The following is a 12,022-nucleotide window of genomic DNA, read 5'->3' as shown; positions in this document are numbered from 1 at the left end:
AGGTTGTAGTTTATTAAAAATCTCATTGGGGGTGGCTAGGTGGTGCAGTGGATAGAGCACTGGCCCTGGAGTCAGGAGGACCTGAGTTCAAATCCAGCCTCAGACACTTAATAATTACCTAGCTGTGTGGCCTTGGGCAAGTCACTTAACCCCATTGTCTTGCAAAAAAAACTAAAAAAAAAAGAAATAGTCCCTGAACTCAAAGTTCATAGGCTATAGGAGACCACCATATATATATAAACATATGTAAAATATATACAAAATAATAATAAAGAACATCCATCCTTCTTACTAGAAGTGATATAAAAGGTTTTTTTGGTTTGTTTTTTTGCAAGGCAAATGGGGTTAAGTGGCTTGCCCAAGGCCACATAGCAGGGTAATTATTAAGTGTCTGAGGTCGGATTTGAACTCAGGGACTCCTGACTCCAGGGCCCGTGCTCTATCCACTGAGCCATTACACTACCAGTAAGCAAATTCAAAATATATAAACATAAATTCATTTTAAAAGTGGACAGGGGAAGATCAGAAGAGGTCCATCAGAGGAAGGGATGAAGGGATACTAGGATAAAAAGAAATCAGATAGCTCAGATTAGCATGAAAGTCCTCCCAGGATGCCTTACTGTGTTTGGGAGGAGACCTTGAGTTCTTGGAGGCCATGCTAGCAGAGAATCAATTCTGGCAAGGTCTGTCCTTCTGGGAAGTAGCCTGCCCAGCAACAGCAGCTTGCTGAAGACTAAGCTAGCCAAAAGGAGAGAATCTCTTTCTCTATCAGTAAACTGAAAATCTGATGATGAATTCTTTGGCCAGGGAGTCTTATGAAAATGAGGATAAATACAAAGTTGTCTTTAGTCCTGTGAGGGCACTTCTGCAGTGATGGAGGATGTTTAGGATCATATAGTTATTTATTAGATAAGTGATACAGTGCAATGAGTACCAGGCCTAGAGTCAGGAAGACTCCTCTTCCTGAGATCTAATCTGGCCTCAGACATTTACTGACAAGTCACTTAACCCTTTTTGCCTCAGTTTCCTCACCTGTAAAATGAGTTGGAGAAGGAAAGGACAAGTCATTCCAGCATTTTTGTTAAGAAAGCTCCAAATGGGGTCATGAAGAGTCAGACATGACTGAAAAAATGACTGAATGGCAAACATTTACTAAGTCATTGCTACTCCAAATGTGAGATACTGGGAACCAGGAAGACTTGTCTTCAGATCCTGCCAGAGACTAACTGTGTGACTTTTGTTTTCTCATCTAAAAAATAGGGATAGTAGCACCTACCTCTCAAGAGTTATTGTAATGATCAACTGAAATAATATTTTTAAAAAGCACTTTGCAAATGGTGGTGTTGTATAAATGCTAGGCATTATTATCACTACTATTATTCTGAGACTGATAAGAAGACGAACCATTGGAGGAATAAATTGTATTAATTAATCTCAATATTCTTGCTATAAATCAACAAGTTTTTAACCACTGAGGTCCAAGAATGGATATCAGGAGACCCATTAATTTGGTTGAGAAAAAAAATTACATCTTCATTTTTACTAACTTGAAACTGAAATTTAGCCTTTGCTTCAATTATTTGTTAATACTCTTGTAGGAAGAGTCAAACACCTTCACTGGACTGCCAAGGAAGTCATGATAGAAAAAAGTTCAGAAGCTCTAATATAAACAGACCCAGGAAACAAAAGATGGCTCTGGCTCATTGAAATGATAAATGAGAGTGCTAGGAAAGTTAGTTTGATAAATATTTAGGAAAAGAACCCAAAGAAAATAATTTTAGCTTATGTGTCAACATCTATTGGAATGGATGAAGAGGCAGAAAAATCGCATAAAGAACATAATGATTTCCTCATAATTACATTGAAATCTTTGAAAGTTGTTTGTACTATGATCAGTGCAGTGACTATCCATGATTCCAGAGCACTGATGATAAAATGTCATCCACATCCTGAGAGGTAATATGGCATCTTGCACCCTTTTATCATTGATCAACAATAACAAATATGCATCGTCTAACAAAACAAATCTCCTCAATGCTTGTATATTTGGGTATAATAAATATATAAAACATATATGTACAAATAAAGTTCAAGAAAAATGTTGAGGTTCAGGGTGTAGGTCATCTCTTCAAAGAATTCCAACTCAGACTTTCTCCAAGTCAAGCAAAGGGCATTTATTTGAGGGATCCTGTTCCCCAAGAGTGGGTTGACCTCCCAAAGGGTGAGAACTCAACTGAACAGAGGATGAACTTTTAAAGGATAGAGATGAGATAATCAGGGATACTTAGAGAGATGATGTATTTAGCAGATTTGTAGATGAGAAACAGTAACTCAAGACTTCATTCTTTCAGGCTAAGGCAAAAATTTATTGTTTTGTTGATAAGAGTTAGTCTTGTGCTTGGAGGCAGGGTACTTCACTGAGGTTCATTGATTTAATATACATACATATATTATATATATATATACATATGGATGGATATGGATATAGATAGATATAGATATAAATGTAGATATAGTATTTCTATATGTTATATGCATATATACACACATACAACCATTGAGGAAATGTATTTTGTTTGACTATGTTATTGTAGATAGTTGAATCAATGGATAGAGCTCTGGGTCTAGAGTTAGGAAGACCTGGATAACTTCTGTTTGATTCAGTTTTCTCAACTGTAAAATGGAGGTAATAATGATATTTATTTTCCAGGGTTGTTTTCAGGATCAAATGAGATATCTGCCTAGCATATGTTGTTGATCAGTCATTTTTGGTATTCTTAACCCTTTTTGTTCCCATTTGAAGTTTTATTGGCAGAGATATTGGAATAGTTTGTCATTTTCTTCTCCAGCTCATTTTTCAGATGAGGAAACTGAGGCAAACAGGATTAAGTTGCCCAAGGTCAAAGAGCTAGGGAATATCTGAGGCCAGATTTGATGTTTTCTTGGCAGAGATGAGGAAATTGAGGTAAGTAGGGTTAAGTGACTCACTCAGGGTCACACAACTAGTAAATGTCTAAGACTGGATTTGAACATAGGAAGATGATTCTTCCTAACTCCAGGTCAGGCACTCTATCCACTGTATCACTTAACTATTCCTGGATTATAGTAGAATATAATAATTACTTAAATGCTTGTTCTCTGCCCTTCCCTTTTTTTTAATGGGTAGGAGGTGGTAGAAAAAAAATAATTTTTATTCACTTAATAAAGAAATGCTTTTAAAATAAGCATGGGTGGTGTGGGTAGGACACAGTGGTATGGAATGTTGCATGCACTTTTAGGTGAATTTATTATTATTAGTTTGACTTAATTGTTTTACTCTGTTGAAATAGAATGTGGTAATCCTGAAACTAAACTTTAGCATTAGTAATGTAAAAATAAATCACTAAAATTTTTAAACTTTTGAAAAATAAATCATTTAATGAACAAGTATTTTAATATTTAGTGACTATAATTCAAAGATAGGCATTTCTGCAAAGTGGATAGAAAATATTGGAAGATATTGTGCAGGAGTAAGGACTGAAAGGGATTGTAGGTGGCACAGAAGTCTCATGCCTGGATGTCATATATATGTGTTTTCCCCTAAGCTTGAGAACAGGAATTGTATTTTTTGTTTATTTGTTTTTCTATTTCCAGTACCTGCCATATAGTAGACACTTAATATTTCTTGATTGATTTGGTCCAAGAAGAGAGTCAGAGGCACTAAATGTGGCAAGCATTAAATAACATTAAAAAATGAAACTGATTACATTTTAACAGTCAGGAAGCAACTATGGCGTCATCATTTCCGAATTGGCTGTTTGTGGGCAAATAATTCCACTGGCTTTTTTGAAGTCAAGTATAAAACCAATAGTAAATTAGAAGAAAGAACAAAAATGAGAAACTATAGTGAATAATTGAATCTAATCTGACCTTTTTAAAAAAATATTTAAAAAAAATCTTTTGTTGTTGTTGACCTTTCATTGTTATATAGGGTAAATTTTGGGACAGTTTAAGTGGCATAGGAAAGAGTGATTGGGTCAAGGAAATTCATCTCCCTGAGTTCAAATTTGGCCCAAGTCACTTGCTAGCTGTGTCATGGTGGACAAGTCATTTAACCATGTTTGCCTCAGTTTCCTCATCTGTAAAATAGTCTGGAAAAGGAAATGACAAATCACTCCAATATCTCTGCCAAGGAAATTTCAAAATGGGGTTACAGAGTCAGACACAACTGAAGAAAAATGACTGAACAACAAAAATCATAAAGGGTGTGTGGAAACAAATGGAAAAATCTTCCTTTCAGATTCTCTAACTTCTGGAAATACTAAGAAATAAAGATTTCTCTAGTCTCAAAACCCATTCCAGACTGGTCCTCTTAGAAAGGTGGGTAGGGTCAAGAACAAAAGTCCTTTCTTAAGGAAACTGGATTAAGGGTGGAAACCTAATTTAGGACAAAAGTAGTCTTGTCTTGTCTTGATTATCAACTTTCCATCCCCTGAAGCAATAGGCCTGTGACCCACTCAAGGAAAGTGCCCTCTTTTCAATTGGGAGGGATATGCTCTCTTCCATTCAAAAAGGATTATGATATTGATTATAGCTTAGGGAGGAGCCACTTTTTATCCTCGAGGGGAGGGGTCAAAGAAAGAAAGAAGTAATTCTAGTTCCAGATGAAATAACAATTAAATTATTATTTTCTCTTCTGGAATGTTCACATGTTGTTGTTCAATCTTGTCTGACTCTTTGTGACCCCATTTGGAATTTTCTTGGCAGAGATTACTGGAATGATTTGTCTTTTCTATCTCCAGCTCATTTTACAGTTGAGGAAACTGAGGCAAAGAAGGTGAAGTGACTCACCCAGGATTACACACGTAGGATTTGAGGTTGGATTTGAACTCAGGAAGATGAGTCTTTCTGCCTTCAGGCCCAAGCCTCTATTTACTATGCCATCTCACTGCTCCAATGTTAACATAAATTAAAATATATATATATATATATATAGTGGGGGCAGCTAGGTGGTGCAGTAGATAGAGCACTGGCCTTGGAGTCAGGAGTACCTGAGTTCAATCCAACCTCAGACACTTAATAATTACCTAGCTGTGTGACCTCGGGCAAATCACTTACCCCCATTTACCCCCATTGCCTTGCAAAAAATAACCAAAAAATCCATATTGTGAACATGTCTAATAGGGAAATATGTTTCACATGATTCCACAAATATAACCTATATAAAATTGCTTACTGTCTTAGATAAGGAGTAACATTTGAAACTCAAAAAAAGTTTTAATTGTCTTTCATGTAATGGGGAGGGGGGGAATCATTTAAAAAAAATAATGACTTCCAGTTTCCTAGAGGCAGCCAGAGGTTACAGAGGACTGGGTGTGGAATCAAGAAGACTGAAGTCAACCTCAGACTCTAGCTGTGTGGCAAGTCATTTCACCTCTGCCTCAGTTTCCTCATCTATAGAATAAGGATAATAATATCATCTACTTTTTAATGTTGCTATAATGTTTGTGGGCAGCTAGGTGGCTCAGTGGATACAGCGCCAGTTTTAAGGTCAGGAGGACCTGAGTTCAAATTCGGCCTCAGACATTTGTCTCATACTAGCTGTGACACTCAACCCCGATTGCCTCGCAGTCCAGGGTCATCTCCAGTCCAGTCATCCTGGTTCATATCTGGCCACTGACCCCAAAGGCCTCTGAAGGAGAAAGTGAGGCTGGTGACTTAGCATAGCATTCCCCTTACTCAAATCCAATTCATGTGCTTGTCATGACATCACCTCCTTGATGTCATGGTCTTTGAAAATGAAGGACAAAGGGCAGCTAGGTGGTGCAGTGGATAGAGCATTCAAATTAGGCCTAATAAATACCTAGCTGTATGACCTTGGGCAAGTCACTTAACCCCATTTTCTTGCAAAAAGCAAACAAACAAAATATTGTAAACATGTCTAATAGGGAAATATGTTTCATATGATTGTACAAATATAATCTATATAAAACTGTTTACTGTCTTAGGGAGGAGGTAAGGAGTAAAATTTGAAACTCAAAATCTTATAAAAAAATTTTTTTTAAATTATTTTTCCATGTAATAGGGGGGGAGGAATAATTAAAATAAAAAAGATGACTTCCAGTTTCCTAGAGGAAGCCAGATGCTACAGAGGATTGGGTGTGGAATCAGGAAGACTGAAGTCAACCTCAGACTCTAGCTGTGTGGCCTTGGGCAAGTCATTTCACCTCTGCCTCAGTTTCCCTGTCTATAAAATAAGGATAATAATATCACCTACTTTAAAAAAATTTTTTTTAGGTTTTTTTGCAAGGCAGTGGGGTTAAGTAGCTTGCCCAAGGCCACACAGCTAGGTAATTTATATTAAGTGTCTGAGGTTGGATTTGAACTCAGGTCCTCCTGACTGCAGGGCCTGTGCTCTATCTACCGCACCACCTAGCCACCCTATCACCTACTTTTAAGGTTGCTATGATGTTTGTGGGTAGCTAGGATGGATAGAGCACCAGCCTTGGAGTCAGGAGAACCTGAGTTCAAATCCAGCCTCAGACATTTAATAATTGCCTAGCTGTGTGACTCTGGGCAAGTCACTCTTAACCCCATTCCCTTAAAAAGATAAAATTTAAAAAAAAATTTAGCCCAGAGAGTCTAAGTTGTCTGAATTACTTTGTGACCTTCACTTTGTGTTTGCTATAGACCACTGAGTCCAAGGCTTATCAGTCACTAAATCAACAGACATTCATTAACATGTTATGAATGTACCAATCATGCTACATGTTAGGAATATAAAGAAAGGCAAAAACCCCAAAATCATCTCTTGTGGGTTCCTGAATCCCTTCCCCTTCTCAACTACTTTCTCAACTACTGGCTGTTGTGCAGAAGTGGGAAAAGAGGGAAAGCTAGACTTGGCATTTCTTGGTTTAGAGAACTCCCTGTGTGGAAATGTCTTCCACCAATGCGATGCAGAATTTTATTAAGTTGTCCAAACACTTAGAAATTAAACAAACGAATCACATAGCTAAAATGTTTTAGGAGTAGGGCATGATTCCAAACATTTTTTTTAAATACAAGGCAATATTCTTCACAGCTCTCCACCTTCAACTTGCCAGCCTCCTAGGACTCTAAGGAGTTTGAAGAGACCACAGGGTCTAAGAACCTATCAGGAAGGAAGGGTAAGATTTCTGTGTCCTCTTCTCTGATGTCACCAGTGCGTTTCCTTGTGCACATCTCTTTCTCTTTTTGGTTCTCAGTTTAATTGTGAGGATTCAAAAGGGAATGGACGTGGGAATTTTAAAACAATAACAACTTAAAAAAAAATAATACTAAGGCCCAGAAAAGGAACTTACCCAGAATCATATAATGAATCAAGAGCAGAGCTAAGGCAGTTTCTCCCTCTCCCCATCACCCCCATCCGTTGCTTTCTCTCATCTAGCACAAACCAATGATCTCTGGCTTGTGTTCCTCTAGGAAAGGGACTGAGGCACACGTTGTGGCAGGGGAAGTTCATTTGAAAAATTATTCAATCTATAAAATTCTAATAAAATTATTGAATAATGGCATGTAACTAATAATTAATTATTGCTAATAATATAATTGTTAATAATAAATGCTAGTCATTATTATTAGGGCAGCTAGGTGCCAGAGTGTCTGGCCTGGAGTCAGGAAGACTTATTTTCTTGAGTTCAACGCTTATCTCGGACACTTGCTAGCTGTGTGACCCTGGGCGAGTCACATCCACATTTGCCTCAGTTTCCTGATCTGTAAAATGAGCTGAAGAAGGAAATGGCAAACCATTCCAGTATCTTTGCCAAGAAAACTCCAAAAGGGATCGCGAAGAGTCAGATGACTGAAAATGACTGAACCAAGTCATTAATACAATTTTGGAGGTATAGGGCTCCTCAAACTACTGTATCAACTAAGCCAGTTTGTAAGATGGTAATAAAAATCATTCCCCTGCTCCAGAGCTTTCAAACTGTTCTATTTGCATTTTAAAGTCTTTTATCATTTGACTCCATTTTCACACTGATTTCATACTGCTCCCTTTAAGCTTGGCAAGACAGCTATGGGAGCCTAGAGTACTGGACCCGGAGTCAATTGTGACTCAAATGTGACCTTTAGACACTTAGTATTTGTGTGATCTTGGGCAAGTCATTTCACCTCTGCCTGCCTCAGTTTCCTCAGCTATAAAATGAAGATAAACAATAGTATCTCCTTCCTAGGATTATCAATGAGGATCAAATGAGATAATATTTATAAAGCTTCTGGAACATAGTAGGTGGTATATAAATATGATTACTATCATTTTATTATTCATACATTCTATTTCAGCCCAACTAGCCTTCTTGCTATAGGAGAGATTCCATCTTCTTCCAAATAAGCTGTCTAGCTCCTTTGAAGGTTCACAGGGCCAGTACCTCCAACATTAGACCTCATTTCGTCTCTCCATATACCTAACACCCTTCCCCTATCAAAATTGTTGACCACATTTGGGGTTTTCTTGGCAGAAATATTAGAGTGGTTAGCCATTTTCTTCTCCAGCTCATTTTACAGTTGAGGAAACTGAGGCAGACAAGGGTAAGTGACCTGCCTAGGGTAACAAAGCCTGAGGTTAAATTTGAACTCAGGTCTTCCTGACTGCCAGACCTAAAGCCCTTTGGACTGTGGTGCCACCTAGTGGCCCATCAAAATTACTTTCTATTTATTTACTTATTTGTCTATCTCAGAGGTGTACACAGAGATGACATATCAGCCAGCAAAATTCAAAGTCAATCTGTGACCCTTAGGGAATCTATCACTGGTCTATCAGTTGTTTCTCTCCACCCCACACCCCACTCAGCCTCCAGAGGAAGTTTCTTGAGGGGAGGAACCAATTTCTCTTTTGTCTTTGCATCTCTTGAATTGTGACTGGAACTTGGTAGAAGTCTAATCAAAGCTTATTGAATGGGGAGGAACCTTAGAAATATGTCATCGAGGGAGCAGCTAGGTGGCCCAGTGGATAGAATACCAACTCTGGATTCTGGAGGAACTGAGTTCAAATTCAGACTCAGACACTTAATAATCACCTAGTTGTGTGACCTTGGGCAAGTCACTTAACCCCATTACCTTGCCAAAAAAAACTAGAAAAAAAAGAAATCTATCATCTAATGAAATCAGGTCCAGAAAGATGAGGTGACTCTTTCAAGAAGGAAGTAGTGCAGCTAGGATTTGAAGCCAGGTCTTTTAACTCTAAAGTCCATTATCCTATCGGTTGTGTTATTCTGAATCCTGGCCCAAGTCTCCCCTCCTGCCTCCACATCCTCATCTGGGAAATCGTGGAAGTTTAAATATTTCACAGGTTTTAAAAGACTATAGAAGTATGTGCCTTATTATTATTTTGAGAAAAAACCCAGGTGAGGTTAGTCTCACCTTCCGGCCCCAGATCTTTCTTTTATCTTCTTCCATCTTTCAAGTTCCTGCCCAATTCTTAACCTCCTGGAAGCCTTTCCTGATGACCCCAGTCTCCAGGGAGCTTTCCCTCCTCCAAACTACAAACAGCCTTAACCATCTGTTTTCCTCTGAAAACAGGAAGGAGGCTTGTTTCCTCCCCTGTCGCCCCTACAGTGCAGGGGGCTGAGGGATAGACTGTCTCCTTTGAGGTAGGGTATTGTTTCTAAAAGCACTCTTCACCTCAAAACATCAGAACTGGAGGAAAGTTTAGAAATTATAGAAATCTAATTGCATTTCCACCACACTAGGCCATTTCACAAGTGGGGAAACTGAGGATCAGAGAGAGAGAAAAGGATGAACATGGGAACACAGATCTAGAGATGGAAAGGACCTTGGGGACCAGCTAACCCACTCCTCTCATTTTATAGAGGGGGAAACTTGCCCAATGACCTAGCAAGTCAGTGGCAGATGGTGACTAATTTTTTTTTGTTTTTTGTTTTTTTTAGGTTTTTTGCAAGTCAAATGGGGTTAAGTGGCTTGTCCAAGGCCACACAGCTAGGTAATTATTAGGTGTCTGAGGTCGGATTTGAACTCAGGTCCTCCTGACTCCAGAGCCGGTGCTTTATCCACTGAACCACTGAGCCGCTCCTAACTGTGCCACCTAGCTGCCCCTGATGGCTACTAATTTAAATCTCCTTATTCCTTGCCTATGGTTCTGAAAGAGAAATGCGTTTTTGATACAGACCACTTCTGCTCTAGACCTAATGAAACCAGAATGACTTCTAGAGATGTTCTCTTCCTCCTTTTCCTCTTCCTTCTCTAAGGACCTTCAATCTTTCTTCCTTCTCAAGGACCCCAGGAAGAGTAGCTAGTAGACTAGAGAACTGCAGGGACAAGGGAAATGGTACCTCTGGGGCCATAGAGAAATTTGGGGCATGTTCTTTCCATCTCTAACCCTCCATTTCAGTTTGATATTAGGAGAAGACTTTTGGCGGAGTCTACTGATCTAAGTTCAAATTTCATTCATTTTTCAATTATATCTGAATCTTTGTGACCCCATTTGAGATTTTCTTGGCAAAGATATTGGAAGGATTTGCCATCTCCTTCTCCAGCTCATTTTACAGAAGAATAAACTTGAGGCAAACAGGGTAAAGTGACTTGCCCAGGGTCACACAGTCTGTACCTGTTTAAGCTCAGATGCTACTCAGGAAGATGAGTTGTCCTGACTCCAGACCTGGCATTCTATGCATTATGTCACCTATTGCTCATATCTTGGGAAGTCATTTAATCTCTAGAAAGTCTTTTCCTCTGGAAAAAAAGAGAGAGACTAGATGGTGCCTAATGTCCCTTCCATCTCTAAATTCATGATGGCCTTGGAGTCAGGAGAATGGGAGTTCAAATCCAACCTCAGAGGCTTGACTCTTTCTTAGCTGTATGACCTTGGGCAAGTCATTTAACCCTGATTGCCTCACATTCAGGGCCATCTCCAGGCTTCCTGAGTCATATCTGGCCACTGGATGAAGATGACTGTAGGAGAAGGTGAGGCTGGTGATTTAGCACAGCATCCCCTTGTTCAAATCCAATTCTTTCAAAAATGAAGGACAAAAAAACCCCCATGGTCCTATCATCTACAGCTAAGTTTTTTTAATCTATAAATCTATGATTTAATAAAATCTACAGTTTCTTTGCGCTGTTTTTTGTCATCTGTAATGTCATCTCTGATCTCATTAACTAAGATTTTTCCCGACTTGAAGTCTATGATAATAAATAAGTGATATTTCTATGCGTCCTTGAAGTTTACAAAACACTTTATACAAATGATCTCATTTGAGCCTCACAACCTTATGAAGAAGGGGACTGCAGCTATTGTTCTCCCCATTTTGCAAGTGAAGAAACAGTCTCAGAAAAAAGTTAAATTAACAGTTGAATAAACAGTGTCAGAGATGGAATGTGAAACCAGAGTTTCCTGATTCTAAAACAGTGCCACCGAGTCAATTGAATAAGTTCCATTATTTCTCTTAGGATATCCAACAGTCCTTCCAGTTCTAAATCCTGAGATCCCTGAATTTACCCATTCCCCCTAACGGCAAGGCAGCCAGCTGCTTCCTCTAACCGACCAATTCAGGAAATCCTAGAGGCCTCCTGAAGGGGAAGGAAAAGAGGGAGATTACACAAATCAGCTTCTTAGGAACTTTTTAGCCCAGTCAAAACCTGGCCTCTCTCCTCTCTCTGCCCTTTACCCTTTCTGGAAGGGACCATAAAGTTCATCTAGTCCACCAACCAACTTGCCTTCTGCCATTTTGATGATAAAGATGAAGATGATACAGATGAAGAAATTGAGGGCCAGAAAGGGAAAGTGTTTTGTTCATGGTTAGACAGTGAGCCAGGCCAGAGTTGGGACTAGAATTTAGGTCTCTTTCCTGAGTTCTTTCCTGCCTTGGCCAGGAAGAGTTTACAAAAGGCAATGAATAAGAGAATGAATTATAGCCCCTAATTTGTTGGGGCCATAGCCATTGCTGTGGCTAGTGTTTCTAGAATGGTGAAAGGCAGAGGAAACAGGGCCTATGTACTTATTTCCCAAGGATTTCCATTCTCAGGACTTGAATTTGGGGGTCATCCCTGT

The sequence above is a fragment of the Macrotis lagotis genome, chromosome X (assembly GCF_037893015.1).
Source record: "Macrotis lagotis isolate mMagLag1 chromosome X, bilby.v1.9.chrom.fasta, whole genome shotgun sequence".
NCBI classification, from domain to species: Eukaryota; Metazoa; Chordata; class Mammalia; order Peramelemorphia; family Peramelidae; genus Macrotis; species Macrotis lagotis.
The sequence above is the reverse complement of the archived record's forward strand: the minus strand, read 5'-3'. Positions refer to the sequence as shown.